General features: G+C 58.8%; 1 protein-coding gene across 5 annotated transcripts in view; it reads left to right on the forward strand.

Moving 5' to 3' along the window:
* Positions 1–12,703: 12,703 nt before the first annotated feature.
* Positions 12,704–26,052, forward strand: part of GALNT9 (polypeptide N-acetylgalactosaminyltransferase 9) — a 106,556-nt gene continuing 93,207 nt past the window's right edge. For all 5 annotated transcript variants that reach the window (XM_042962361.1, XM_042962366.1, XM_042962365.1 and 2 more), the window contains exon 1: positions 12,704–15,097. The gene's annotated coding sequence lies outside the window, so the exon portion shown is untranslated. The remainder of the gene's footprint in view (positions 15,098–26,052) is intronic.

Genomic DNA, 26,052 nt, shown 5'->3' on the forward strand with positions numbered 1-26,052 from the left:
ATACCTGACGAGCCCCGGAGCGCCCCACCGCAAGGTGGCGCCTGAGTGCAGACAAGGGGAGCCGGGCTCTGCCTAACTGCTTGGGCCCAGGAGCGCCAGGTGGGGCCGGGTGGGGCCAGGTGCAGGCGGGCAGGAGCACCGTTGGGGCCTCTGGCCACGTCTGTGGTGTCCCAGCTTGTGTTCTGAGTTGCAAGAATCATCCGGGCTCGAGGAGCCTCTCCGCCCCTGGGCCTTCCAGCCTCCGGAGCCGGCCGTCTCCTTCTCTTCCTCGCCTGCCCACCCCCGCCCCTCCGCCCCTCCAGCCCTGGGTTCTAGAGCCCACGTGCCTTATCAGTGGCCTGAGCTGCAGGGAGAGGCTGCACTCTATTAAGATTTAAAGAGATTTAATGTAAGGAGACAAGCAAGAGAAGGAATTTAATTTAGTGATAAAAAAGTCATCAAATCTCAACTTGTGGACAGAGAACCTGTGCCGATTGCCGACTATTCTCGCACATCCGTTATGAAGCAATTAGCTCGGTGGCGGCCGGGCCCGGGAGCGCTGGGCAGGGGCCCTGGAACCGCTCCAACCGCGGGGCCGCACCGACAGGTGCAAACCCGAAACCGGTTTCTCACCCAAACCTGTGCAGGGCTGCTGCCCCGGGGCTGGGGGGCTCCCGGCTGCCCTTCTGGCCAAGTCATCGGACTTCCGGAAGGGCGGTTAGGGGCAATCTGCGCCCCTGCCTCTTCCTGCCCACGGTTTTAGGAGGCCCAGCAGAGGGCTCGTTTCCAACCGCCCTGCTGTCCTGTGGAGGGGGCGGGGGTCCTTCCCCACTCAGGGGGGGCGTGACTCCTCCTTGCTGGGGGGGGGCATGAACCCTCCTCACTGGGAGGGCGGGAGTTCTTCCCCATGGGGGAGGGGGGGTGACCCTGCAGCTGCAGGGAGGAGAGGAAGGAGGGAGACCGGAGAAAGGACACTGGGCCTGGTCAGGAGTGAAAGGTTCAAACTGCTGAGCAGCTCACAGCCGGCTGAGCGCGAGGAGACCCCGCTTGCCGGGGGTGTCGAGCTCCGAGTCTGGGGTGGTGGGAGTGTTACTGTCACCCGACTTCCCTCCCCAGATTGGGGCCCGTGCCCGGGGTGGCTGAGACCTTGAGTTCACCTTCCCCTCGACCGCCTCTCCTAGGCCCGTCGCCCCTGCAGGGTGGCATCTGCAGCTAATGGGGGTCATGTCTCGGGGCCCCCAGATCACTTCGCCTGCACCCAGAAGGGCATCCGTTGGCCCCCTCGGCGGAGGGTGATCCCTGCTGTTGTGTAGACTCCTGGGTTGGGGTGAATCCACGCAGAGGCCCACGGGGGAACACAGTGGGAGGGCTGGGGGGTGGGGAGCGCTAGGAACGCATTTGGACTGTCATGGCCCAGCAGTAACAGCTGGTAAAATCCTGGCACGTTTGCTTCCGGCACGTATTTTTCCTTTGGAGAGAGGTACTCTCTTGTTTTCGTGCAAGAAAGCATTTTCTCCCAAAGAATGTAATCAGTGCGGAAAAGCACAAAGACAGAAATGCAGGCTTCTTTCCCCAAAGGGTTCGTGTGCCAATGAACTCAGGTAGGCAGGTGCCCATGCGATGAGGTCCCCACAGAAATCCCGGGGGTCGGGGGAGCTTCCGGGCTGCTGAGCCCACGCAGGTGCCCGGAGAGGGCGTGGAAAAGGAGATACCCGGCCTTCCCTTTCATCAATATGCTCCTTCTGCCTTCCTCTGTCCTTCCTCCTCTGACTCCTGTTGGCCGTATCCGTCTTTTTATGCGGTCCCACTTGACAGCGCTGACGCCCCGTTCTGTGACCGCAAGTCCAGCATCACTCTGGGTACATCCTCCCACGGACCCAGTGCTCAGTCTCCTTCAGGAAGGGCTCGTGGGTCCTGAGTTCCTTCACACTGGGGAATGCACGCTCCGTGTCCTGGGGGGCGTCTCAGCAGGGACCTGCCGAGGGTCCTGCCCCCTTTGTCCGGGGCAGCGACGAGCCCTCTAGAAGCCGTGGCTCTCGTTTACTGCCTTGCTGTTGAGCGCGGCTGCGCGACGCGCTTCTGGGCTCTGGGGCGTCTGGGAGAGTTTTCTTTTTTTTTTCTTTTTATTTATTAAAAAAAATTTTTTTTCCATGTTTACTTTTGAGAAAGGGTGAGCAGGGGAGGGGCAGAGAGAGAGGGAGACACAGAATCCGAAGCAGGCTCCAGGCTCCGAGGCCTCAGCCAGAAAGAGGACGGGATATAAACAAACATGCCCACGGTTTGCTCCTCTGAAGACGAAATATCGGTGAGCGTGTTCAGGGCTTTGCTCACTCACCAGCCTTTCTCTTTCTTTTCTTTTTTTTTTTTCTATTAGAAACATTTTTATTTAATATTTTACTATCTGTTTTGCTTTTATGTAAATCTTTTCATTTTTTTTTTGTTTTTTTTTTAATATATGAAATTTATTGTCAAATTGGTTTCCATAGAACACCCAGTGCTCATCCCAAAAGGTGCCCTCCTCAATACCCATCCCCCGCCCTCCCCTCCCTCCCACCCCCCACCAACCCTCAGTTTGTTCTCAGTTTTTAAGAGTCTCTTAGGCTTTGACTCTCTCCCACTCTAACCTCTTTTTTTTTTTTTTTCTTCCCCTCCCCCATGGGTTTCTGTTACGTTTCTCAGGATCCACATAAGAGTGAAACCATATGGAATCTGTCTTTCTCTGTGTGGCTTATTTCACTTAGCATCACACTCTCCAGTTCCATCCACGTTGCTACAAAAGACCATATTTCATTTTTTCTCATTGCCACATAGTATTCCATTGTGTATATAAACCACAATTTCTTTCTCCATTCATCAGTTGATGGACATTTGGGCTCTTTCCATAATTTGGCTATTGTTGAGAGTGCTGCTATAAACATTGGGGTACAAGTGCCCCTATGCATCAGTACTCCTGTATCCCTTGGATAACCAGCCTTTCTCTTTCAAATCGTTCATTTTAGTACCCAAATGGCAACGATAATTTGGAGGGTGTTTTCTCCAGATCTGCCACAGGGAATAATTACCGCCGATTTGGCTCACAGAGCACACACAGTCTGTCCACGTCACTCGGTGGCCACCACCCGGGCACATGCGTCCTGACGCTGAGCCCACGACGTCCGGACCAGGGTGCGTGTCGTTGCCGTGTGGAAATTCACAGGCAGAGCTGGAGGGAGGGGGACAGAGGCCCAGGGCCAGGCCACCCTGGCCAGGAAGAGGTGGTGGGACACGCACAGCTCATTCCCTGACGGCCCCTCCCCAGGGAAGGAGGAAAGCAGGGGCAGGGGTCTCACCGGACCCCTTTGTTGAGGGTTAAACCAGAGACAGCAAACGGACCCCGGGTTGCTCCGACCCAGGCGAGGCGCGGGGTCCTGAGCTCGGCTTGTCCGCTGGGTCCACCAGCATCCACGCTGCCGGCCTTCCAACCCTGGAACTGAAGGAGGCCTGTTGACAACCACTGGGTTTCGGGGGTGACGTGTCACAAAGCGTCATTGGCAAAAGCTGACTGACTCCCCGAGGGGGAACGACAAGGGGCCGGAGCAGGGAGGCCACACCGCCAGGCCCGAGGGCGCCCGGTGAGGACTGGGGGCCCTGAGGTGTCTGGCTGGCCCCATGGGGTCCCACTGCTTTGCGCGTGCACATGCTTGTGGAGACCGCTGCCCCCGGGAAGGTCTCGGGACCCCGCCCCTTGGGATGGGGAGGCTGGGACTTGCCGGAGGGAACTTGGGTGCAGAGGGACCAGATCTGGCCGCTGCGGGATGTGCCTCTGGGCGCGTCCTCGAAGGCTCCGGACCCACCCTGGGCTAAGTGCTGGCGTTCCTCTCCTTCAGGAGAGCAGGTGCGTCCCGGCCCCTCCCTGCCTTGTCCCCGCAGGAGAGGCCACCGCTCAGTTCTGGTCTCCCTGAGAATGAGAGATGATCTCGACTTCTATCGGTGGGAAAACTCATTTGATTTTTAATGATTTTTTAGCCTGGAAGTTAGTAGATTTTAGGAGGCTCTTAAATGACCTAGAAATAAAGATGGGCGGCATCTGTCCTGCGGCCTTTGCTGAGCCTGCCCGAAGCGAGGGGCGGGGGCTGTTTGGGGGGCGGCAGGGGCGCTGGGGGCTCAGCGAAGGGGTGTGTGTGCAGGTGCACCCTGGTGACCTTTTTTTTTTTTAATTTTTTTAATTTATTTTTGAGACAGAGAGAGACAGAGCATGAGCAGGGAAGGGGCAGAGAGAGAGGGAGGCACAGAATCCGCAGCGGGCTCCAGGCTCTGAGCTGTCAGCACAGAGCCCGACACCGGGCTCGAACTCACGGACCGTGAGATCATGACATGAGCTGAAGTGGGACGCTCAACCGACCGAGCCACCCTGGTGACCTTTTTACTCCTTGCGTTTTGATGAGCCTAAAAGTAAAGCGTACTCTTTCTGGATCATGTTAGTAAATTATGTTTATCGTGGAAACAAACAGAAGCAGGCTACAACCCCGGGAAAGTCACAGTCGGCTTCGGTTCCGCCCGTTAGGCTTTCTGAGTAACTGTGCTCCTTGAGTTTACAGAGCTGAGCGTGTACTCCCCACGGTAGTTGAGAACATTCTCCTAAACATGCGCTGTGTCCTGCCCGTCCCGTTTGTCACGGCACGATTCTAATGACCAGAGACGGTTCCCACTAGTTGGCCAGTCTTATTGCTGGACTTTTCCGCATCCCGGAGGTATTGGTGCGGGAGTCACCGAGGCCAGGCGTCCGCGCAGGGCGCTGCCCGCAGGCCGGCGGCCTCTCACTAGAACAGCTTATTCCAACACGCAGGCTTGTGTTCTTCCTCCAGGGGACAAGCTGAGCAGCGAGTCCTGACCGGGCCACTGAGGCACACGGGGAGGGGGATGGGCTCTGCCACTCCAGGGCTCCGGAAGCTTCCACCACTCACACCTCTTTGCCCCAAGTGGGACCCTGCTGTGCCTGCCGGCACGGGGACGGAGGCACACAGCACACAGAGCGGAGCGTGGGGGCCTTGACCTACAGCCATTTACTCTCCTGTGGCTCCAGAGGCTGGGTGTCTGAAGTCACGGGGCCCCCACGGCTGCGCTCCAGGGGAAGGTCCTTCTGGCCCTCCCAGCTCCCGGCCAGCAACGCGCAGTGCCCTTAGCTCATGGCCGCATCCCTCCTGTCCCCGCCCTCTGGCCACATGGGCTTCTCCCTGTGTCTCTGTGTCCAGATTTCCCTTTAATAAGGACACAGTGGTATCAGGTTAGGGCCCACTGCAACGACCCCATTTCCAGATAAGAACCTTTTGAGGTCAGGGGCGCCTGGGTGGCTCAGTCAGTTAAGCGTCTGACTCTTGGTTTCGGCTCAGGTCACGATCTCACACGTCATGGATTCGAGCCCCATGTTGGGCTCTGATGCTGACAGCGTGGAGCCTGCTTGGGGTTCTCTTCCCCGCCCCCCCCTTTCTCTGTGCCTGTCCCTCACTCGAGAGTTCTCTCTCCCTCTCTCAAAAATAATAAACTTAAGAAAATAAAAGAACCTTTTGCGGTTCTGGGGGTCAGGACTCCAACATACGAATTTTGAGGGGACATAATTCAGCGCACAACAGGCTACAGATAAAAAAGGCAAGTGTCCTGCTCTCCGTCCAGACTCCGAAACTTGGGGCACAAGGCCCCGTGCCCTGGGGTCCCTCCGACCAAGGGTGACTCAGACGCACAAAGGGAAATACTTTCACCTGAGGCGGTGAATGCAACCGAAGGTAACAGCCTACCGAGCTAGCGGCCTGCGTGGCATCGGGCGATTAGTATCTCACAGGGTGTTTCGGGCCAGAGACTCAGGAGAGGCTGGGCAGGGGGTGCTGGCCGGGGTCCCATGCAGCTGCACCGTCAGGAGGCTGGGCTGGGGCAGGACCCACTCCCAGGACGGTGCCTCTGAGGCTGTTGGTGGGACACATACATTCCTTACCCCCTGCATATCTGGGGCTGTCGCCCGCCCCCCGGGCAGCGGCCCCACAGGTCTGTTGGTCCCACAGCTCAGCCTGGTTTCCCTAGAGACGCCCCAGGGCAAGGCCGGCAGGCCCGGGGTCGTGGGGCCGCACGGCAGGCTGAGTTTCACCCCAAGCGAGCACCAGGGACCCGGGACACTAGACGTGAGAGCAGGTGGCTGTGGACTGGCCTGTCCCACCTACAGTGCTGACCGCCAACCGCGAAGTACGACACCTCAGTGGGGCCCTTGCTGGCATCCGGGTGCCTGACCCCCTCGGTGACGGCGGAGTTTCCTCCTGGGCTGACGTGTCCTCTCCCGCCTGCGGAGTGACAGGCTCAGCCGCTGCCCACCCCGCCTTCTTTCCTCCTGCGCCCTCTTCCTTCTTGTCTTCCCCTCCCCCACCCCCACTCTCTCCGCCCCTCCCTCCTCCTCCAGGGAGCGCCCAGAGCAAGTGCTGGGGACGTCACTCCCCCCACACCAAACCCTCCAACAGCCTCCTAGTGCTCCTGGCACAAACCGCCCCGCCTCGTCCATGGTGGGGTTCCCGGGCGCATTCCTCAGGGTCCTCCAGAGAAATGGGACCGGAGGGTGTGTGTGGGCAGTGGTGGAGATGCCAGCCCCACGTCTGCAGGGCCAGCGGCAGGACATAGACCCAGGGGGGAGCCGATGCTGGCCTGGAGTCTGTAGGCAGAATTCCCTCCCCCTGGGGACCTCGGTCTTTTTCTCTCTCAGCCTTCGACTGATCAGGTGAGGCCCACCCACATTCTGGAAGGTAATCTGCTTTACTCAAAGTTCACTGAGTTAAATGTTAATCACGTTCCCCCTCCCAGAAATAGAAGACTCTGTCCCACAATTCATGTGGAACCTCAATAGACCCTGAATAGCAACCCCCCCCCCAATAAAAGCCTCTTGAAAAAGAACAATAAAGCTGGAAGCCTCACACTTCCTGATTCCAAAACAGACTACAAAGCCACAGTGACCCAAACAGTGCATAAAGACAAACACAGAGGCCAGCGGAACAGAACAGACAGCCCGGAAATAAATCCTCACATTGTGGTCAGATTGCTTTTGACCAGGGTGCTAACACCACTCCACGGGGAGAGGACGGTCTTTCCCACAAGGAGCACCAGGCGGCTGGGTACCCTCAGGCAAGAGATAGAACCCGGGCCCTCATCTGACAGCATATCCACACGTTAACCCAAAATAGATCAGAGACTTAAATGTAAGACTATAAAACCCCGAGAAGAAAACCCAGGGGAAAAGCTTCACGCTTTGCATTTGGCAAAGATGACTTTGCTATGACGGCAAGCACTCGGGCAACAACAGAACAGAACAGAACAGAACAGACGGACTGGGATCCACGAAGACGAAAACCTGTGCATCAGAGGACACGGTCTAGAGAGTGAAAAGGCAGCGCACGGAGCGGGGGAAGACATTCGCAGGTTACATACCCGATAAGGGATTAATACCCAGAACACAGGAAGAGTCCCTAAAGCCTAACAACAACAACAACAACAGAAACCCAAACACTCTGACTCAAAAATGGACAAAGGACTTGAACAGACATTTCTCCAAAGAAGACGAACAGATGAACAGTAAGGACGTGAAAAGTTGATCACACTCATCCCTAGGGAGGTGTAAATACAAGCCACGGTGAGACCCCACCGCACCCCCTCAGGACGGCTGCTGTCTTAAGGGGTGTGGACAAGCCGGAACCCTCACGCACTGTTGGGGGGAACTTGAAACGGGGCAGCCCCTTGGAGACTCCTCAAAAGCACATGGGGTGCCTGGGGGGCTCAGTCGGTGGGGCGTCCGACTTCGACTCAGGTCACGATCTCACAGTTCGTGGGTTCGAGTCCCACGTCAGGCTCTGTGCTGACAGCTAGGAGTCTGGACCCTGCTTCGGATTCTGTGTCTCCCTCTCTCTCTGCCCCTCCCCTGCTCACTCTCTGTCTCTCTCTGTCCCTCAAAAATAAATAAATGTAAAAGAAAAATTAAAAAAAATAAAAATAAGAAGTCAATAAATCCAACCATTAAAAAAATTTAGGAGTGCCTGTGTGGCTCAGTCAGTTAAGCGTCTGACGTCGGCTCAGGTCATGATCTCACAGTTTGTGGGTTTAAGCCCCACGTCAGGCTCTGTGCTGACAGCTCAGAGCCTGGAGCCTGATTCGGATTCTGGGTCTTCCTCTGTCTGCCCCTCCTCCACTGGCGCGCTCTCTCTCTCTCTCTCTGTCTCAAAAACAAACATTAAAAAACAAAACAAAAACGGAATTAGCACAGGACCCAGCAATCCCGTCGGGGTTCACACTCAAAAGAATGACATCAGGGACTTCAAGAGATTTGCACACCCACGTTCACAGCAGCATTCTTCAAGTGGCCAAACCGCGGAAGCAACCCAGTGTCCGTGGACGGGGGGCGGATGCACACGATGTGGTGCGTACACACAACGGAGTATCATTCAGCCCCGAAAGGAGATTCTGACACCCGCGACTACACGGACGAACCCGAGGACACGACACGAAGGCAAAGGAGCCGTCATAAAAGACAAACACTGCATGACTCCCCATCCGTGAGGGCCTAGAGCAGACAGAGGGTAGAAGTGGGCGCCGGGGGCTGGGGTCAGTGTGGGGTGGGACAGAGCGTCAGTCAGTCGGGGAGGCCGAGAAAGTGCTGGGGGCTGACGGTGGCCGCAGGGCGGTGCGGGTGTCGTTGGTGCCCCTGAGCTAGACGCTTGAAAATGGCTGAGATGCTAAAGTTTATGTTACGTATTTTACCACAACTGAAAAAACGTGACTCACACCTGAAGAGTCCCTTTGCAGCAACATTTAGGCTGGTTTTCATGCCACGGTGGGTACCGCGGCCTCGTCAGGTTAACACGCGACTAACCACACGGAGGCGGAGGCCGGGTCCCGGGGCGGGGGGAGGGGGGAGCCGAGAACCCGGGCCGCATCCGCAGAGCGGCGGAGAGAGGCCCGTGTGTGCACGGTCACGGCCTCCCGGGCGGGTACGTGTCGTCGCTGCCGTGTGTCCCGGGCAGGGCGGGGGGGGGCGGCTGCTTGCTGGCCTCCTAAACCCCCCAGCCCTGCGCGGCTCCGTCCGCACTAAGGGAGGGGTGATAGTTGAGACTCACTTTGGCCGGCATGTCCCCCCGTCCCCGCACCCCCACGGAGCTTGAGGGGCACCAGGCGGCCCCGTGAAAGCGGGCAGTGGGCTCTGAGGGAGGCGTTCCGGGTGGACAGCGGCAGAGCAGCGGGCAGGCTTCCAGGCCGGCCACCCCTTCCCCACCAGCGCAGGGAGGGTGAGCCCTCAGGGCCGCCGGCCACGGCTCTCTCCGGGCCGCAGAACGCGGTCCCAGCTTCCTACTGGGGGTCGTGGGCTGGAAGCACCCTCCAAGCCCGCTCTTCGTCCCCTGGCCGACGGGGTGGCCTCGAGAGCCCGGGCTCCACCAGCCAGCCCCTCTCTCTCCACTGGGTGCTGGTGGTCATGCCTGAGCCCAGAGACACGTCCTGACCGCCGCCCGACGCGGGTCAGGACCCCCGGGGGCCCCGTGCGTGTGCACCACTGCTGACGGCCGTCCCCTTCCCGGCTCGAGGGTTTCTCCCCGAGGGGCCGGGCCCCGAGGACCTCCTCCTTCCCTGCGGCTCGGTCATGTGACCTTCAGGCCCCGCCGCCCCAGGGGTCCCGCTAAGAATGATCGCTTCTCTTTTAATTGAATGTGGAAATGTGTTCCGTTGAAGCGGCACTGTTATTATTTGGTGTTGAATTTCAAGGAAAATAGAAATTAAAATTCTCGGCGCTGGCTGGCCCGCAATCGCGAATCTCATCTCTGTTTGCCACACAGCGTGTCATGTGTTTGAGAACAGTCCTGCTAATGGATTCAGAAACGTAATTATATTTATAATTGGAAACATAAATTAGCTTCTTCTTTTGTGAGGCCAGATCTGACTGGTGGGTGGCTTGTGTACTGTGTGAGTGTGCACGTGTGTACATTTGTGATGTATGTGTGAATGCGTGTGTGCACATGTGTATGGACGTACATGTTTGTGGTGTATGTGTATTTATGTGCATGTACACGCACACACGTGTGCATGTTTGTGATCTGCACATGCATGCACGTGCATGTGCGTGCACACGTGTGAGTGTGTGCGTGTGCCTGCGCGCGCGTTTGCGATGTAGTGTGAATGCGTGTGTGCACATGTGTATGGATGTACATGTTTGTGATGTACGTGTATTTATGTGCAGGCACATGCACACATGTGTGCATGTCTGTGATAGGCACATGCATGCAAGTGCACACATGTGCATGTGTGTGGTGTGCACGCGCGTGCATGTTTGCGACGTATGTGTGAATGTGTGTGCACATGTGTACGGACTGCATGTTTGTGGTGTATGTGTATTTATGTGCATGTACACGCACACACGTGTGCATGTTTGTGATCTGCACATGCACGCATGCATGTGCATGTGCGTGCACACGAGTGTGCGCGCGCGTTTGTGATGTATTGTGAATGCGTGTGTGTACATGTGTATAGACATGCATATTTGTGGTATACATGTGTTTAGGTGCGTGTACACGCACACACGTGTGCATGTTTGTGATCTGCACATGCACGCATGCATGTGCGCGTGCGTGTTTGCGATGTATTGTGAATGCGTGTGTGCACATGTGTATAGACATGCATATTTGTGGTATACATGTGTTTAGGTGCGTGTACACGCACACACGTGTGCATGTTTGTGATCCGCACGTGCATGCATGTGCGTGTGCCTGTGCACGCACGCGTGCACATGTGTGGGCACGCATGTTTGTGGTGTACACGTGCACACGCGCGTGTGCACGCACGTGTAGGAGTGTGTGCGTGTGCACGCACGCGTGTGTGTGCACCGGTCCATCAGGCACTTACTGAGTGACACTCTTCTCTCACTGCACGCTGACGCATCCCCAGGGAGACCAGAGTGACCAGCAGGACCCACCCCCCTTGCTACTTGGACGGGGCTCTGGGCCCTCGTTCTTCTTGGCTGCAGTGGGTGGGACTTGGGCGGACGGGCGTCCAGGGAAGACACAAGACATCCCCGGGGACCTGCCTCAGGGACCCTGTGCAGATTCTGCGGCTTGAGACAGACAGTGCGACTAGTGACAGGGCCAGGCTACACGGCTTGGGCCCGGGGTGCCCAGGACGGCCTTCTCGGGAGTAGTCACCGCCCTCCTGGTGCAGCCACCGTGCCGCTGCGGGCTTGCCCTGGGCCTTCCCCTCCCGCCCTCACACCTTTGAGGTGCTGAGCCAAGCGGACTCGGTTGGCGAAAAGGTGGCCGACGCTGCTGGTTCCCAGGAAACCTTCCCTAGTTTTGTTCTGGCTTCAGGCGGCAGCGACGGGCTCGGGGAGGCAGGCTCTCCCCAGGCCCCGGGGGTCCTCATTCCGGGGCAGCCAATCCTGCAACGGCTGGGGGGTGCTGACCCTCAGGCCACCCTGCCTGCCTGGCGGGGCTCAGGGAGAGACTGCCAGCGGCTGCTGGGAGACTGCACTTGTAAGAAGGGACAGGAGACAAGGAGTGAGGGGCTCCCTGAGGCTTTCAGGGCTGGGCTGGGCTGCAAGAACACGGCGGCCGCCTGGCGGTCCCCGAGAAGCGCTCCCGAGCCGCCCATCAGCCCACCCTCAGCCAGCCTGCTTCCATAGTTATGGGTGAGAGATCATTAACCCTCATTATTTCAGCTGCTTTTCACTTGGGCTTCTGTTTCTGAGAGCACTCACCTGGGTCCGGGGCCAGAGCGTGTCCATCCAGATTAGGCCTTGTCATCTAGAAAGAAGCGTGGTTTGGGGTCACCGTGTCCACGTTACCATCAAGGCGGCGCTGGCCTGGTCAGGGGGGTTGGGGAGACCTCCCTCCTCGTTTTCCAGGAAAGGCTCGTGTAAGATGGGAATCCCCTTTCTTACCGGCAAGTCTCCTCTGCCCGCAAGGGCCAGGCGGTGGGGGTCCGGGCAGTCTGCTGCTTTCCCGGAGGCCCTCTAGATTCATTTGCAAATCCCTCTGCAGCCAGAGCTGCTCCTGGGGCTCAAGGTCTGGGGCTGGCGACCCCCTGGCCTTTCCCGCCAGAGGACGGGAACCAGCCCAACCAGCCTCTGCCTGGGCTGGATTTGAAGAGGGCTAGGCTAGCCCTTGTCCTATTTGCCTGGAAAGCAGAGGTTGGACCGGGTACAGCAGGTGGAACCTGGGTCGCTGGACAGGTTTTCATTTTTTCCATCTCCACGGGGTGTCAGCAGTAAACGTTCAGTAAATGATTGAGGTTTCCGGTTGGTTCGGTTTGGTGAGCTGCTGCCTTCGGGCGGGGGCGGGTGGGGGGTGCGCTGCGCCTGCACTTGGCCCGCGGACCCAGCACCTGCTGCTGCACAGGTGCTCTGCAGGACGCACGGCCTCCAGCCCGAGGCCCGGGGGACCCCCTGTGCCCATAGGGCTTTGGGCCGGGGTCTTGGGGGTTGGGGGCTTGCTGACCGACCAAGTCGCGAGGGGCCAGGGTGAGGAGCCCAAAGCCCCACAGCGCCCCTCCGAGAAACGCGCCCCAACTTGGGACAGGAGCCCCTGCGACCCCCTTCTAGTCCAGTGGGGAGGGTGGGGGCGCGGGCGCCACGGGCGTGCGCGTGACCCGGCCCGGCCAATCAGAGTGGCTCCTGACTCTGGCCATCTGATTGGCCGGGAACGGCCATGTGACCCAAGTCGCGCTAACGAGCCGCAACCGGAGCTCTGTGCTGTGGCCGGAAGGAGGCTCCCCGTGTCCCGAGCGCTTGGGGGTCTGCTGGTGGCAACTTGTCACCGGGAGCGAAGAGGCGGCCTGGACACAGAGCCAGGAGAGACTTGGTCTCAATGACACTGCGGGAGCACCTGGATCAAGATGTACCTGAAGCTCGCGCTCTCCCCAGCCGTTTTGGCCAACTCTGTCAATATGCGCCCTTCTACAATTTCAGTTGGGGCGTCCGCCGTTCTCAGTGACTGAACAATCCCTGGCTGATACCCGGTAGCATTTTTATATGAAAAACTGAGCTTGGGAGAAAAGAAACCAGTTGCCCAGGGGCTCACGGTGAGCCAGTGTTGGAACTGGAGGCAGAATCCTGGCTGGCCGAGCCCCTGCTCCGTGCCCTGTGGGCGTGGTGGCTGGTGCCCCTACCCACGTCGGTGCCCCCGGGGGCCGTGGACCGCTGCGTGGGCCGCCGCTCCGCACAGCCGGTGTGAGGCCAAGTTCTCCTGGGCCGGGAAGGAGCATTCCTCTGCCACTCGCCAGTGACCTTGGGAGGCCCCTCCTCCACTCCCTGCCTGCTGCCAGGGACGTGGGACATCCACACTCCTGCTGGCAGCGCCTTCCGGCCCTAGTGCAAAGCTGGCTTCTTGAAGTCATTGTCACAGAACTGGCCTCAGAACCTCAAGGTCAGCCCCCTCCACCCCACCCCCCCCCCCTGCTTTCCCCGTGAGATGCTCTGAAATAAGAAATTTCTCCTGAGAAAGAAAGTGAGAAGCCTGCACTCATGACGTGGCCGGGCGCCTGGGCCCAGCAGGGGGGCTGAGACACACAAATGCTTCCAGAAAATGAAAAGAGTCCTTTTTGCCTCGATCAAGCAAATTAAGGGGGAGTGGGGCTGGATGCCCATCCACCGGCACAGGCACACAGACTTGGTGCCCACGGGAGACTCGCTCATCGCTGCACCACCCAGACGGGGGGGGGGGGCGCTCAGGGGCCCAGGACACCACACTGCAGGTTGCTCACACACAGACCCACTTGCCAGCTCTGCCCTGGGCCCCTCGGATGGCCCCTTGGATGGCATCTCTCTTGGATGGCTCAGAGGTGGGGCCCAAGCGTCTCCAGGCTGAGCAGGGGGCTCTCCAGCTCACGCGGGAACGTAGCTCCTTCTCTTCCCAGATGGACTAATGCCAGCCCCCTCACGCCCCAGCTCTGCAGAACTCCCGCTGTAGAAAGTCCATTTGATTCTTCCGCTGAATCTTGATTGCTTAGTAATCCCGTTACTTGGATGAAAGCCTAAGTCATGGGGGTTCCTTGGCATTGGCCTGGCTGCTCGTCAGGGGCTGGGACACTGAGGCCAAGGTGTGGGCACAAGGCCACCCACCTGTTTGCCTTGGCGTGTAGGCCTGAGGGGGCTAGTCCCAAAGGCAGAACGCATTATTTGGGATTATGTTCAACGGCATCTAACAAAAACCTGACCATAGTAGGTTAAGCAAAGGAGGACAAATAGGCAGCGTAAGGCTCCAACAACGGCTAGAGCATGTCGGTGAGACCCCAGACTCACTTCCTGCTCCATCATACTTAGTGTATGTCTTTTTGACCTCATGGGTACAAAGTGGCTGCTGTATCTCCAAGCATTGCATCTATATTCAGAACAGGAAGAAGAGACAGAACCTGTCAGGAAAAAAAAAAACAAAAAACTTTCCCAGAAACCTGCAGGGAGGTGTCCCCTTTTGCTTCACTGGCCCCCACACGCTGGGGAGAAACTGAGTCAGGATGGGAACCAAGCTATCCGCTGAAAGTGGCCAGGCGGGAAGGGGCCGTGAGACATAAAGTGGGGAGACCAGCATGGGAGGAACTGTAGTGAGTAAGTGAAATTCACATTTTTGGGTTTATTTATAAAAAAACCAAAGATTTTGGCTACCTCCGAACAGTTTTAGGATTGCGGAAAATTGAGCAGACGGTAGAGTTCCCATATTCCACCCCCTCGAGTTTCTCCTGTTGTTGACCTCTTATGTCAGTGTCATCAGAGTGGCGCATTCGTGACAAGTGAGGGGCCAACACGAACAGGCTGTTACCGAGGACCAGGTTCCGTCCTGAGTTGCAGACTCGTGGGTGTGGACAGAGGCAGCCCCGCGGCTTCGCCACCACGGCGTCACTCCAAGAGCCTCACCGCCCTGCGCGCCTCCCGAGCAAGTCCTAACTACGTGATCATTTAACGCTTATGACACCCCACGAGGAAGGCCGTGCTACTAACCCGTCTCACAACAGAGGACCCTGGGACAGCGAGGTGTGAGCCACGCTACCCTGGGGACACACGGCTACCCGGGAGCAGAGCCCAAATCGGACTTCAGGCCGCCTGGCGGGAGGGCCACTGCCCCGTGGCACCCGGAAGACGGAAGGGGTGAGTCCCGGTGAGGGGGGGGCATTGAAAGAGCTGAGGGCGTGGGACCCCAGCGGGCCCGCTGGCCCCGTGCTGCCCGGAGGCGTCCGTCCTGCGGCCCGCCTGTCAGGAAGCCGTGTCGCCAGGCGGCCGCGCCAGCCCCTCCGCGTAGAGAGATGGTGTCACAGCCTGTCATCTGCCCGCAGAGGCGGGAGCAGAATATTCCGGATGCAATCTTACTGTTCCTTTGTGCGGCTCCTTCCCCCGTGCCTGTCCATCCTCTCGGGCAGGGCTGAGTAAGCAGCTTCGTCTGTAATTATTACCTTTAGTCCAGGTGCCATCACCGGTAACTAAGTATCACGTGTCGCCCCGGTGCAGTCGCCCGCGATTCGAGGAGGAGGGTAGTCACACATCCGCCTTGCCGTTTGCAGGACCGGCTTCGAGGCACCAGCGCTTCCTGCAGGGGGCCTCCGTGGGCGCGAGCGGTGCGTGGAGGGAGGGCGCCCTCAGGGGGTGTCCCGGGCCTAGACTTGGTGGCCCCGCTGAGGCTGTCCCCGGGGTGATCCGGCCAAATGTCCTGCCCTCCCTGTCCCCGTGGCTGCCTTCACCCGCACACCGTGACGGGACATCTGCCCAAGGGGACCGTCCCACCTGCGGTCAGAGAAACTTTGGGCTCTTCTCTGTGTAGGTGGACAGAACAGGCCACCTTGGGGTGGGGCCATCTTTGTGTGGAAGGAGTCGCTCGGGGCCTCCGGCTGTGAAGGGGGCCTCTGCGCAGGCTCCCGGGGGCGGGTAGGATGGGGCGGCCTTCAGGCCACGTGCGTTCCAGGCTCCGTGTGGGGAGGACGTGGCCACAGGCGTCTGGAACCTGGGACCTCTAAGACGGAGGCCTGTGTGGGGACGGGTGGGCGGCTGTTCTGGGAGAAGAGTCACCTCCGGACTTACTTCCACACGTGGAAGCTTTTTAGCAATCTGCAAAGACAACCTGCTTCCAGAGGCCCGCGTGAAAGCGCGTGGAGAGGGCGTGGGCGGGCGGGGGCATCCAGCTCAGCGCGCAGGGTCGGGGGTCACACCTGGCCGCCGCGTCCCCCCCCCTCGGCCCTGCCCCCAGACCCTGCCCCCCCAGGGCCGCGCTGAGCGTTTGCAAATCCTGATTCCTCCTGCTTCTGCCCTCTCTCTCTGACCCGACGTCAGAGGCTGCGGGACACCCGGTGCAGCACGCGTTTTCCAGATGTGGCTGCGACCGTATGAGTTTCCGTGGCTGCCGTGGCCAAGTCCCCGGTCCTGGAGGCTGTAAATGCAAGGTCGGGTGTGGGCAGGCTGGCTTCTCTGGAGGCCGCTGTCCTTGGTGCACGGGCCGGCACGTCCTCCCGTGGTCACCCCTCTGTGTCTATGTCCTAATCTTTTCTGATAAGGTCAATGCGGATCGGGGTCCACCGGGTGACCTCATTTAACGTGATGGTCTGCAAAGACCCTGCCTCCAAACAGGTCACACATACGAGGCACTGGGGGTAGGACTCCATGGTGTGTTTTGGGCAAACAGTGCAGCCCAGCACATTCCTGTTCTGACCTGTGACGGTGACGGCCTCTCACGGGGGGGGGGGGGGGTGGGGGGCACGTCGCTTCCCTTGGAATCCGCATGGTTCCTAGTGATGGGAAGGACCTCACGTGACCTTTGGCGCTAAGTCACACAGGTGACACTTGTCTCTGAGACCTTGGGATCTGGAACCCATTTCCCTGCCGCGGGGAAGCCCGAGCGGCCCACGGAGAGGCCACGAGGCGGTGGGCTGAGACCCCGAGGGAGCCCGCGCCGGCCTGCCAGCCGCGTGCACTGGCGACAGGCCCCGTCTGAGCTGCCCCGGCCGGTGCCTTAGAGATGACCCGTTCCTACTAAGTGCCCAGATGCAGATTGGTGCCCAAAGGAAATGATCGCTGCTGTTCCGAGCCGTTAAGCGGTTTGAGATGCACTGAGTGACCCCAAGCCCCCCGAGGAGGCCCGGGCGGGGCCGAGGGAGGCAGGGCTCCGTCAGCACGCTGGAGGCCGAAAGGGCGTCTCGGCAGCTTCCTTCCCAGGTAGCACGGAGCCACAGTTTGGGGCCGCCGCGAGAGCCTCCTGGGGGACCTGGACCAGCAGCCCACGAGGTCCACGGGACTGTGCGGGGGCCACGCTCTGCAGCGCCTCCACGCGGCAGGGGAGGAGCGATGGTTCCCCGTGCCGGTCCCGCTCAGACCGCTGCCGATTCAGCATCTGGAGCCGGGCCTGCTCCTGGGAGTGGACCTCTCCTCCCGCTCAGGTTCCCGTGGCGGGGAAAGCCTCGGGTGGGGCCCTTGGCTTGCTGTGGCCACAGCGGGCCATGTTTCTCTTACAGCTGAGAGCGGTTCAGCTCAGACTGGGTGCAGCCCCAAGGGCTCATGTAACTCAAAGTTCAAAGACAGCCAGAGCTTCAGGCTCGGCTGTACCCAGGCGCACAAACGTGTTGCCAAAGTCTTCTCTCTCCAGCTCTCAGCCCTGTCCTCTCTTGGGTTGGCTCTCTCCACGAGGTGGCCCCTGAAAGCCGGTCTCTGAATAGTGGCTGCAGAGGTCCTAGGATCACACCTGCCCTCGCCTGGCCAGGTCATGTCCCCTGTCCTGCACGTCACTGGGCCAGGGGGTGGGACAGTCATAGGCCCGCCCTGCAAGCAGATAAGGAGGCACTGACGCTGGCGGGGGGGGGGGGGCCGCTCCCCAAGGGAGGCTGCGATGCTGTCACCAGCAGAAGGGACATCCACCAGGTTCTCATCAGGCAAAAGGAACAGGGGTCTATGACACAAGGGACCGGGTCAGACACATGGCTGAGGCTAGCTAGACACAAGGGAAGACGAGTCTCTGGAGCTGAGAGCCGGTCGTCGCTGTGACCTGTGTCTGGAAGCCGCAGTCACCTCCACCTGCCGGACACGGGGGGGTGGGGCGGGAAGAGCCCACCCCCACTCCACTGCCGCCCGGTTCTGCTCCTTCCCGGTGCACTCCTGGTGACAGCGTCCCCTCACAGCAGCCAAGGACCAGAAGAGGTCAGGAGACGCAAGGATTCTCCTTGCTGGCCGCTGGGGCCCCCTGGCCGAGCCATGCCTGAGAGCGTGTTCGTTAACACCAGGCAAGCATCCTGGTCACTTAATTACGGCTTAATTAAAGGAGACGATCAGGAGCCAGGATAATAAAAGCCCAGGGATAATGGAAACAATTAAACCGCTTTGTCCCGGGTGACACAGAAGATGTCCTGTCTGACGAATCCTTTCTTGAAGCCGAGCTTCCTGGCTCCTCGATTTGGGCGATTCGGGTTGAAAATGGCCACGTATCCAGTTCAGTGTCAAGACCAGAGACAGAAGCTTCACTCGGCTCTGACAACTTCTCCGAGTTGGGTGTGCATCCCTTGTTCTGGGCCCACTCCCCACGGAGGGGACCACAGAGAACCAGTCTGTTTCACCAGTGTCTGTGTGGACCGTCTGCCCGTTGATCCTTCCCTCCTTCATTCAACAAACATTGTATCTGGAGATTTTCCAGGGAGCCTTCCAGTCCGTCAGGAAAGAAAGACATTCAGCAGATAGTCACGGGATTGCATTTCTATCAAGTTGGCTGAGAGACACAGACCTATGGGTGACGAGTGCTGAAGCGACCGTTCTCTGGCTCATGTGCGTCCGGGTGGGCCAATTCTCAGGCCAGCCGTGGCTTGGGCAGGATCTCTGACGGTGGGGGAGGCCTTCCTGGCATCGTCCAGCTTCCTTCGTTGGATATGTCTTCCTTCTCCCTCTACACCTGTGGGGTCCCAGGGACGGCTCTCCACCCGGGAAGGGAGGATGTCTGCCCCAGCCTTCTGGGCATCACCCTCGCCACAGTTGATTGGCCAGGATGGGTCACGTGGCCACATCTTGTTGCAAGGCAGGCTGGGAAATGTAGTCTTTACCTGGGGGCTGTGGCCCCTTGGTTCTGTTGCCATGTGAGGGGTCGAGAGGGGCAACTTAAGGGAGACAAAGCCTTATGGAGTGTGGGTCTGGGGGCTCGGCACGGAGGGAGCCAGAGAGACGTGAAAGTCAAGGTGGGTCGGAGAGGGGGGCTTGGCGAGACCCAAGGCTCTGGTCTCCGCCCCGAGGCTCATCTGGCCATCCCCCAGCGTCAGATTTCCTGGGTTAATGCGGCTTCTAATGAGTGAGTTCTAGTCGGGCTGCCACCACTCCCCACACGGCCTGGACAGACGCGGGGCCAGAGGGCCAGCTTGGAGCTGAGACCCCAATCTCCCCACTCACGACCTCCGCCCCCTCCCCTGGCCTGCACGTCTCAGAGCAGCCCGGGCAGATGCGTGTGGGGTTCTTGCCGGCCGGGGGCCCCTGATCCCGCGCAGAAGGCCCTTCACGCGGCACGCACCTGCCGCCGTGTCCTCTGCACCGACCGGCACCACCCAGCTCACCTGTGTGCGGCCGTTCCCCCTTCCAGGGCCGTTTCCGTTCTTCCAGAATCACCAGTATCTCTCCTCCAGGAGGGGAGCCCTTGGCAACGCTCTTTCTCTCTTTCCTTCTTTTTTTGGTTTGTGTTTTTTAAAAGACTGAAGGCAAGCTGTTACGCGTCACCGCGGCATATGAGAGGAAGCACGTGTTTTCCACACACAGCTGCTCCCCATCTCAGGCCCCAGCCATGCAAAGTTTTAGAAAGTAAACACCAGTGGATCCGAGTCAGAACGTTCCAGATGGCGGGGCTGCGCCGGTGGACGCGGCTCCCGCGGAAGTTGGAACATTCCCTGCCGAGCAGAAGCTGTGCTGCGAGTCTGTCTCTGCGGAGGCTGGGCGGCTGCTGCTTCTCTCCTGCCTCTTCTCCAAAGGTTTCCCCGAGAGTCCGAGAGAAGCAGGGCCGGGCAGAGGCTCGGGGCTCGGGAGCGTGCTTGCGAGCGTGACCTGTGGGGGCGGCAGGTGCTCAGGCCAGGCCCCTTCCCCCCTGCTTGGAGGGGTGGGGCTGCAGCGCGGGCCTCGCAGGGCCCCCACACGTTTGCCAGTGGTGGTTCCAGGAAGCCCAAAGGCAGGGCGGGGGCTCCGTGTGCTTTTAGATACGTGGGGAGACCAGACCACGTGACGTGGCCCTATTTTCACCTAGTAATTGTACGTTAGAGACCCGGGAAACGAGCCACAGTTTCTGAAGCTATGTTTCACCGCTCTGTAAGATTGAGAGAATTCACGTGAGCCTGGCGAAATGCTCACCGTCCACGGCGGGAAGTGCCACCATCGTTATTTTTAGTTGGCAGTAGGGCATTGAGGGGGATGAGGGGAGGGGTCCTTGGCGGGATCTTGCGACCAGACTTCAGGGAATTCGTTAGGCTCGGCCTGGCCCCAGACCGCCCTGGGGGGTGTGTGTGTCACGTAAGGTCACAAACTCAGCAAACCAGATGAATCTGAAGTTTCACCGCAGTAGAGAAGGAAGACGCTCTGTCCGTGGAACCAGGTCTGTATTTCCCACGTTCCTTTGGCCACAACCGATGTTAAAGCCACGCAGCAGCAGGCAGAGAAGGGACGTGCGGAATTGTCCGCACGGCCCAGGGCGGGAGGGACTCAGGGACGCGGCTGAGCGGGGCCTCCGCCCCCCGTGTCTGCTGTCCCAGGACTTGGCTCAGCGGCTCCTGCACAGCACCCCCCACCCAGCCCCGAGCGACGTGCTCACAGACCTGTCACCGGAGAGCCTCGCACTCGCCCCCCACGCGGAACAAGGATCTCCCGGCAGCACACGGGCCGGGCTGGGATCGTGCACGCGCAGGCTGCCGCCGTTTCCCGAAAGGAGGAGGGCAGGTGGACCGTGCCAGAATCTCCCACAGCCCCTCCCACCGTGTCTGTGTCCCCGGCTCCCTGGGGCCAGCGAGAGTGCCCCCACGACTCTCCAGCGTGGCTGGTGCACTCCTCCTCCCCTCTGAGGCTCTAAGCTCAGGGGTCAGTGCGCCTCAGCCTGGACAGTGGGGGCTCACGTCCCCCTGGACATGCGAAGAACTCCGGACGACAGCCCCTGCCGGTCGTGGCCAGATGCCCCCTCGGCCCCCACAGACGGGGGCTTGGCTGACTCAGAGCCAGCCTAGGGGGCTGTGCCAACACAGGCACGCACTCCCTGGGCGGCTTTGGATCCCTGATCAAGCCATGCCTGGACCCCGCCTGCCCCTCACTTCCCAGTTACAGGAGCTAATAAACTCCATTTACTCTGTTCAAGCCCGTACATGTTGGGTTTTCCGTTATTTGCCGCAAATAAAGTCTCGACCAACGACCAAATATTGACTTGGGGAATTATATCAACAAATGCAAAATATGCCAGCTGTGGGGACAGATACAACTATGAAATCTCGGAGGCTTAATACAGAGAACGTTTACTTTCGGCATTAAAAACTCATGTCACTATTCAATGTAGGTCATCGGGGCCGGTTGGCAGGTGTAGGCTCCACCCAGGTGCCTGAGGGTCCCGCGGCTCTTTCCTCCTCTGAGCGCCGTGATCCTCTGTACTCGGCTGGCCATGGGGACAGAGCCCGGGACAGAGCCTGGATCCGGTCTGGGCCTGGGAGGGAAGCCCATCAGTTCTGCTCCCATGCCATTGGTCAGAACTCGGTCACATGGCTGCACCTTGCAGCTGGGGAGTCTGGGAAACGTAGTCCAGCTGTGTGTCTAGCTCTGCCATGCGACTGCACACGTCCCGGGCTTGCTTCTTGCCCAAAGCCGGGCTGATGCTCAGAGCTGGACCACAAGCCCCGGCCCCCTCTCCACCCTGGATGCCAGCTGGCTGGGTCCCAGGCTCCTCGGCACAGCCTTACGAGGCCGCATTCTACACCTGGGAGGCTTGTTGGGTTGCTAAAGGGAAGTGTGTTTTGGGAAAATCCGGTCACACCTTCGAGGAGACACTCGAAGCCTGTCAAAGGGAAGCCAGCCCGCGGGGGAGCTAGTGGGACAGATATTTCTTTTTTTTTTAAATTTTTTTTAACGTTTATTTATTTTTGAGACAGAGAGAGACAGAGCATGAACAGGGGAGGGGCAGAGAGAGAGGGAGACACAGAATCCGAAGCAGGCTCCAGGCTCTGAGCTGTCAGCACAGAGCCCGACGCGGGGCTCGAACTCACGGACCGTGAGATCCTGACCTGAGCCGAAGTCGGACGCTTAACCGACCGAGCCACCCAGGCGCCCCTGGGACAGATATTTCTAAGTGCAGCTGAAGCCGCCCCCTTTTCTCCATCCGGGACACGGGTGGCCGTCTGGAGAGGGGAGAGGAGCTTAGCAGAAAGTAATTTCAGAGGCTGGGCTGCTTCCTGATTCCCTCCCAGGATTGCTGTGTTAATCACTGCTTGTCAAGCAGGGCCACGGACCCAGGGGAAGACCATCTCTCTCAGGGGAAGCCAGGCTTCGTGCTGTTTGCCGCCATCCTGCCCCCTTCTCCAGGGGCAGACGGTGCGGGGGGCTAACCATCGGGGTAGCACAGGGGTCTGAGGCCCCAAACCCGCTTTAGACCCACACTCTTCTCACGTTACTCATTTCTTTCTATCCCTGCCGCACCTCCTTCTTCCCGTCCACACTGAGGGGGAGGCAGGGAAGGAAGCATTTGGACCCACGGCGCTGGAGATGCTACGTGTGGAAATACTGGCAGGCACCCGCTTGACAAACAGTCTGGGAAGGAACACACAGCAGCTGTTCTGTCAGTGGCCCCGGTCCCCTCCAGCGTCTCTCGCGCCAGGAAATGAAAGTGTGTCAGAGCATGCGGACTGTAGCCCCGCTGGGGCCTTGGGGAGGAGCACAGAGGGGGAGGGAGGGGGGAGGGAGCAGCTGCGCAGGACCAGGGGAGGGATGGAGATGCTCGGTTGCGGCGTGGGGACTCGGGCGTGGCGGCGCGTGGAGGGACGGGGCTTCTGGGTTCTTTTCGCTCCCGTGTCATTATTTGCAGTGTCTGTGGTTCGGTCAGTCTTTGGGAGTCCGTTTCCCCGTGGCACCGCCGTAACCCCTGCCTTGTTCATCCACAGGGGCGATCGCGACCTGGCAGGAGGCGAGGTCTGAGTGAGAGCCCTTGGCCAGCTCCCGCTTGTGTCAGAGCTCTCGCCGCGGCCCGTGCGTGTGGCCTGTGGGAACAGAATCTAACGGTTCTCTCTCTCGCTCTCAAGCTTTCACCTTCGGATTTTCGTGTTCACTTTATAGATGAGAAAATCCGACACTTGTCCAAGATCACCCAGCCGGTGAGTGATGGGCCTCGGACCGGCACTTCCAAAGCAATGGGAAAAGCAATGCCTGTGGGCATTGCCGAGCCCGTTTTGAGAGGGTATCTTGGTCATTTGAGCTGAGGGAGGAGAATGGTCAGGCAGGCCTCCCTGGCAGAGGGGCCGCGATGGTTTCCTCGTCTTGCCCCTCATGCCCGCCTCTAGGGCTGTGCCAGGATGTCTGGGGAAGCCACCCCACTCCCCTGGCCTGAACTCTCAAGGGACTGGTGCCCTTTGCGTGGCTGTGCTTGGATGGCAATCTCTGAGAACAGACCGCCTGGGTGAGGTGGGCACCAGGGCAGGGAGAGCATGCTCATCATCCCAACCAGAGGACCGGCCTAGAGCCGACGGGGTGGGGGCAGGGCGGGGCCCACACCCTTGAGGGTCCACCCCTCTCTTATTCCGAGGGGGAAACTCGGTTGACAAACAGCGTGTGTGTTACCTCACTTTCCTCGCATTTCTTGGAGAAGGAAGTTGAAGCTGGGAGGATGACGTGACCTTCGAGCCCCGCGGCAGCCAGGTGGGGCCGGGGCATTTCCGGAAACATCTTCCAGGAAAGGAAACGAATACGAATATGCCAAGACTATTTTGCTCATAACGAGTGACAGAAACCCAACTGAAAATGGCAATAAGAGAAGAGTTACTGGTCACGAAAGCAGATTCAGCTAACTGGGTGCTGGGGTTCACGTGCTTCCCAGGGTCCCTCATGTGGCCTATCCTCTGTTGGGCTCTCCGTTCTCAGCCAGGCCCCAGTCGCCAGCGAAGGTGGTCCCCATAACCTCCTCAGCCACATCCCGCCGGGGGTGCAAACTTCTGGGAAAAGAGCACCATCTTCCAGGCTTACACACGCGCGCGCACACACACACACACACACACACACAGCAACAACTCAAAGAATTGAATCTTGTCCTGTCTTGGGCCATGTGTCCAACTTCAAACCAACCCTGGGACCGGAGGTGTGGAATATGCTAACTGACCAGATGAGCCATGGACCGTTTCTGGGTCTGGGGGGTGGGGTCTGCCTCATATCCATCAAAAGATGCAGGATAGGTGGCTCCTCAGAGAAATCCCGGAGAGCAGTCTAAGAGAAGCAGAAGTGGGTGCTGGCCCGGCCGAGGAACAGGGCGTCAGAGAAACGGATGACGATCCTTCCACAGCTGGCGTGGGCCAGCCTCACCCACACATCTTTAGGCCCGTGCAAGATGCGCATTCTTGACGTCGGGTTCCGACCCCGCCCCCGCTCGTTGGTACTACCCACAGCTCTGAGCCGGTTGTGCTCACTTGTATTCTGTATAGGCCAACAGCACTTGGGTGCAGTGACAGAGCTCCCATAGGGGTCGGAGTTCAAGAAATGAGTCTGATGAGGGAGAGAGAATCTCTGTGTGTGTATGTGCAGTGACGGAGGTGATGGCGACGGCAATGGAGGTGATGGTGGTGGTGGTGATGATGATTATCGTGATGAAGAGGATGATGAAGATGATGATGATGGTGGTGATGGTGATGATGGTGGTGATGGTGCTGGTGGTGATGATGGTGATGATGATGGTGATGATGGTGATGGTGGTGGTGGTGATTGTGGTGATGGTGATGATGATGGTGGTGATGATGATGATGGTGATGATGGTGATGGTGGTGATGGTGGTGATGATGATGATGGTGATGGTGATGATGGTGGTGGTGGTGATGGTGATGGTGGTGATGGTGATGGTGGTGATGGTGGTGATGGTGATGGTGGTGATGGTGATGATGGTGATGGTGGTGATGGTGGTGATGGTGATGGTGGTGATGATGATGGTGATGATGGTGATGATGGTGGTGGTGGTGATGGTGATGGTGGTGATGATGATGATGGTGATGATGGTGATGATGGTGATGGTGGTGGTGGTGATGGTGGTGATGATGATGGTGATGATGGTGATGATGGTGGTGGTGATGGTGATGGTGGTGATGGTGATGGTGATGATGGTGATGGTGGTGATGGTGATGGTGGTGATGGTGATGATGGTGATGGTGGTGATGGTGGTGATGGTGGTGATGGTGATGGTGGTGATGATGATGGTGATGATGGTGATGATGGTGGTGGTGGTGATGGTGATGGTGGTGATGGTGATGATGATGATGGTGGTGATGATGATGATGGTGATGATGGTGATGGTGGTGATGGTGGTGGTGGTGATGGTGGTGATGATGGTGATGATGGTGGTGGTGGTGATGGTGATGGTGATGATGGTGATGGTGATGATGGTGATGGTGGTGATAATGATGATGGTGGTGATGGTGATGGTGGTGATGATGATGGTGATGATGGTGATGATGGTGGTGGTGGTGATGGTGATGGTGGTGATGATGATGATGGTGATGATGGTGATGATGGTGATGATGGTGATGGTGATGGTGGTGATGGTGGTGATGGTGATGGTGGTGATGATGGTGATGATGGTGATGGTGGTGGGGGTGATGGTGGTGATGATGATGATGGTGATGATGGTGATGGTGGTGATGGTGGTGGTGGTGATGGTGGTGATGGTGGTGGTGGTGATGGTGGTGATGGTGGTGATGTTGATGGTGGTGATGATGATGGTGATGATGGTGATGATGGTGGTGGTGGTGATGGTGGTGATGTTGATGGTGGTGATGATGATGGTGATGATGGTGATGATGGTGATGATGGTGATGGTGATGATGGTGGTGGTGGTGATGGTGATGGTGATGATGGTGATGGTGGTGATGGTGATGGTGGTGATTATG

This window comes from Panthera tigris, chromosome D3 (assembly GCF_018350195.1).
Source record: "Panthera tigris isolate Pti1 chromosome D3, P.tigris_Pti1_mat1.1, whole genome shotgun sequence".
In the NCBI taxonomy this organism is placed as follows: Eukaryota; Metazoa; Chordata; class Mammalia; order Carnivora; family Felidae; genus Panthera; species Panthera tigris.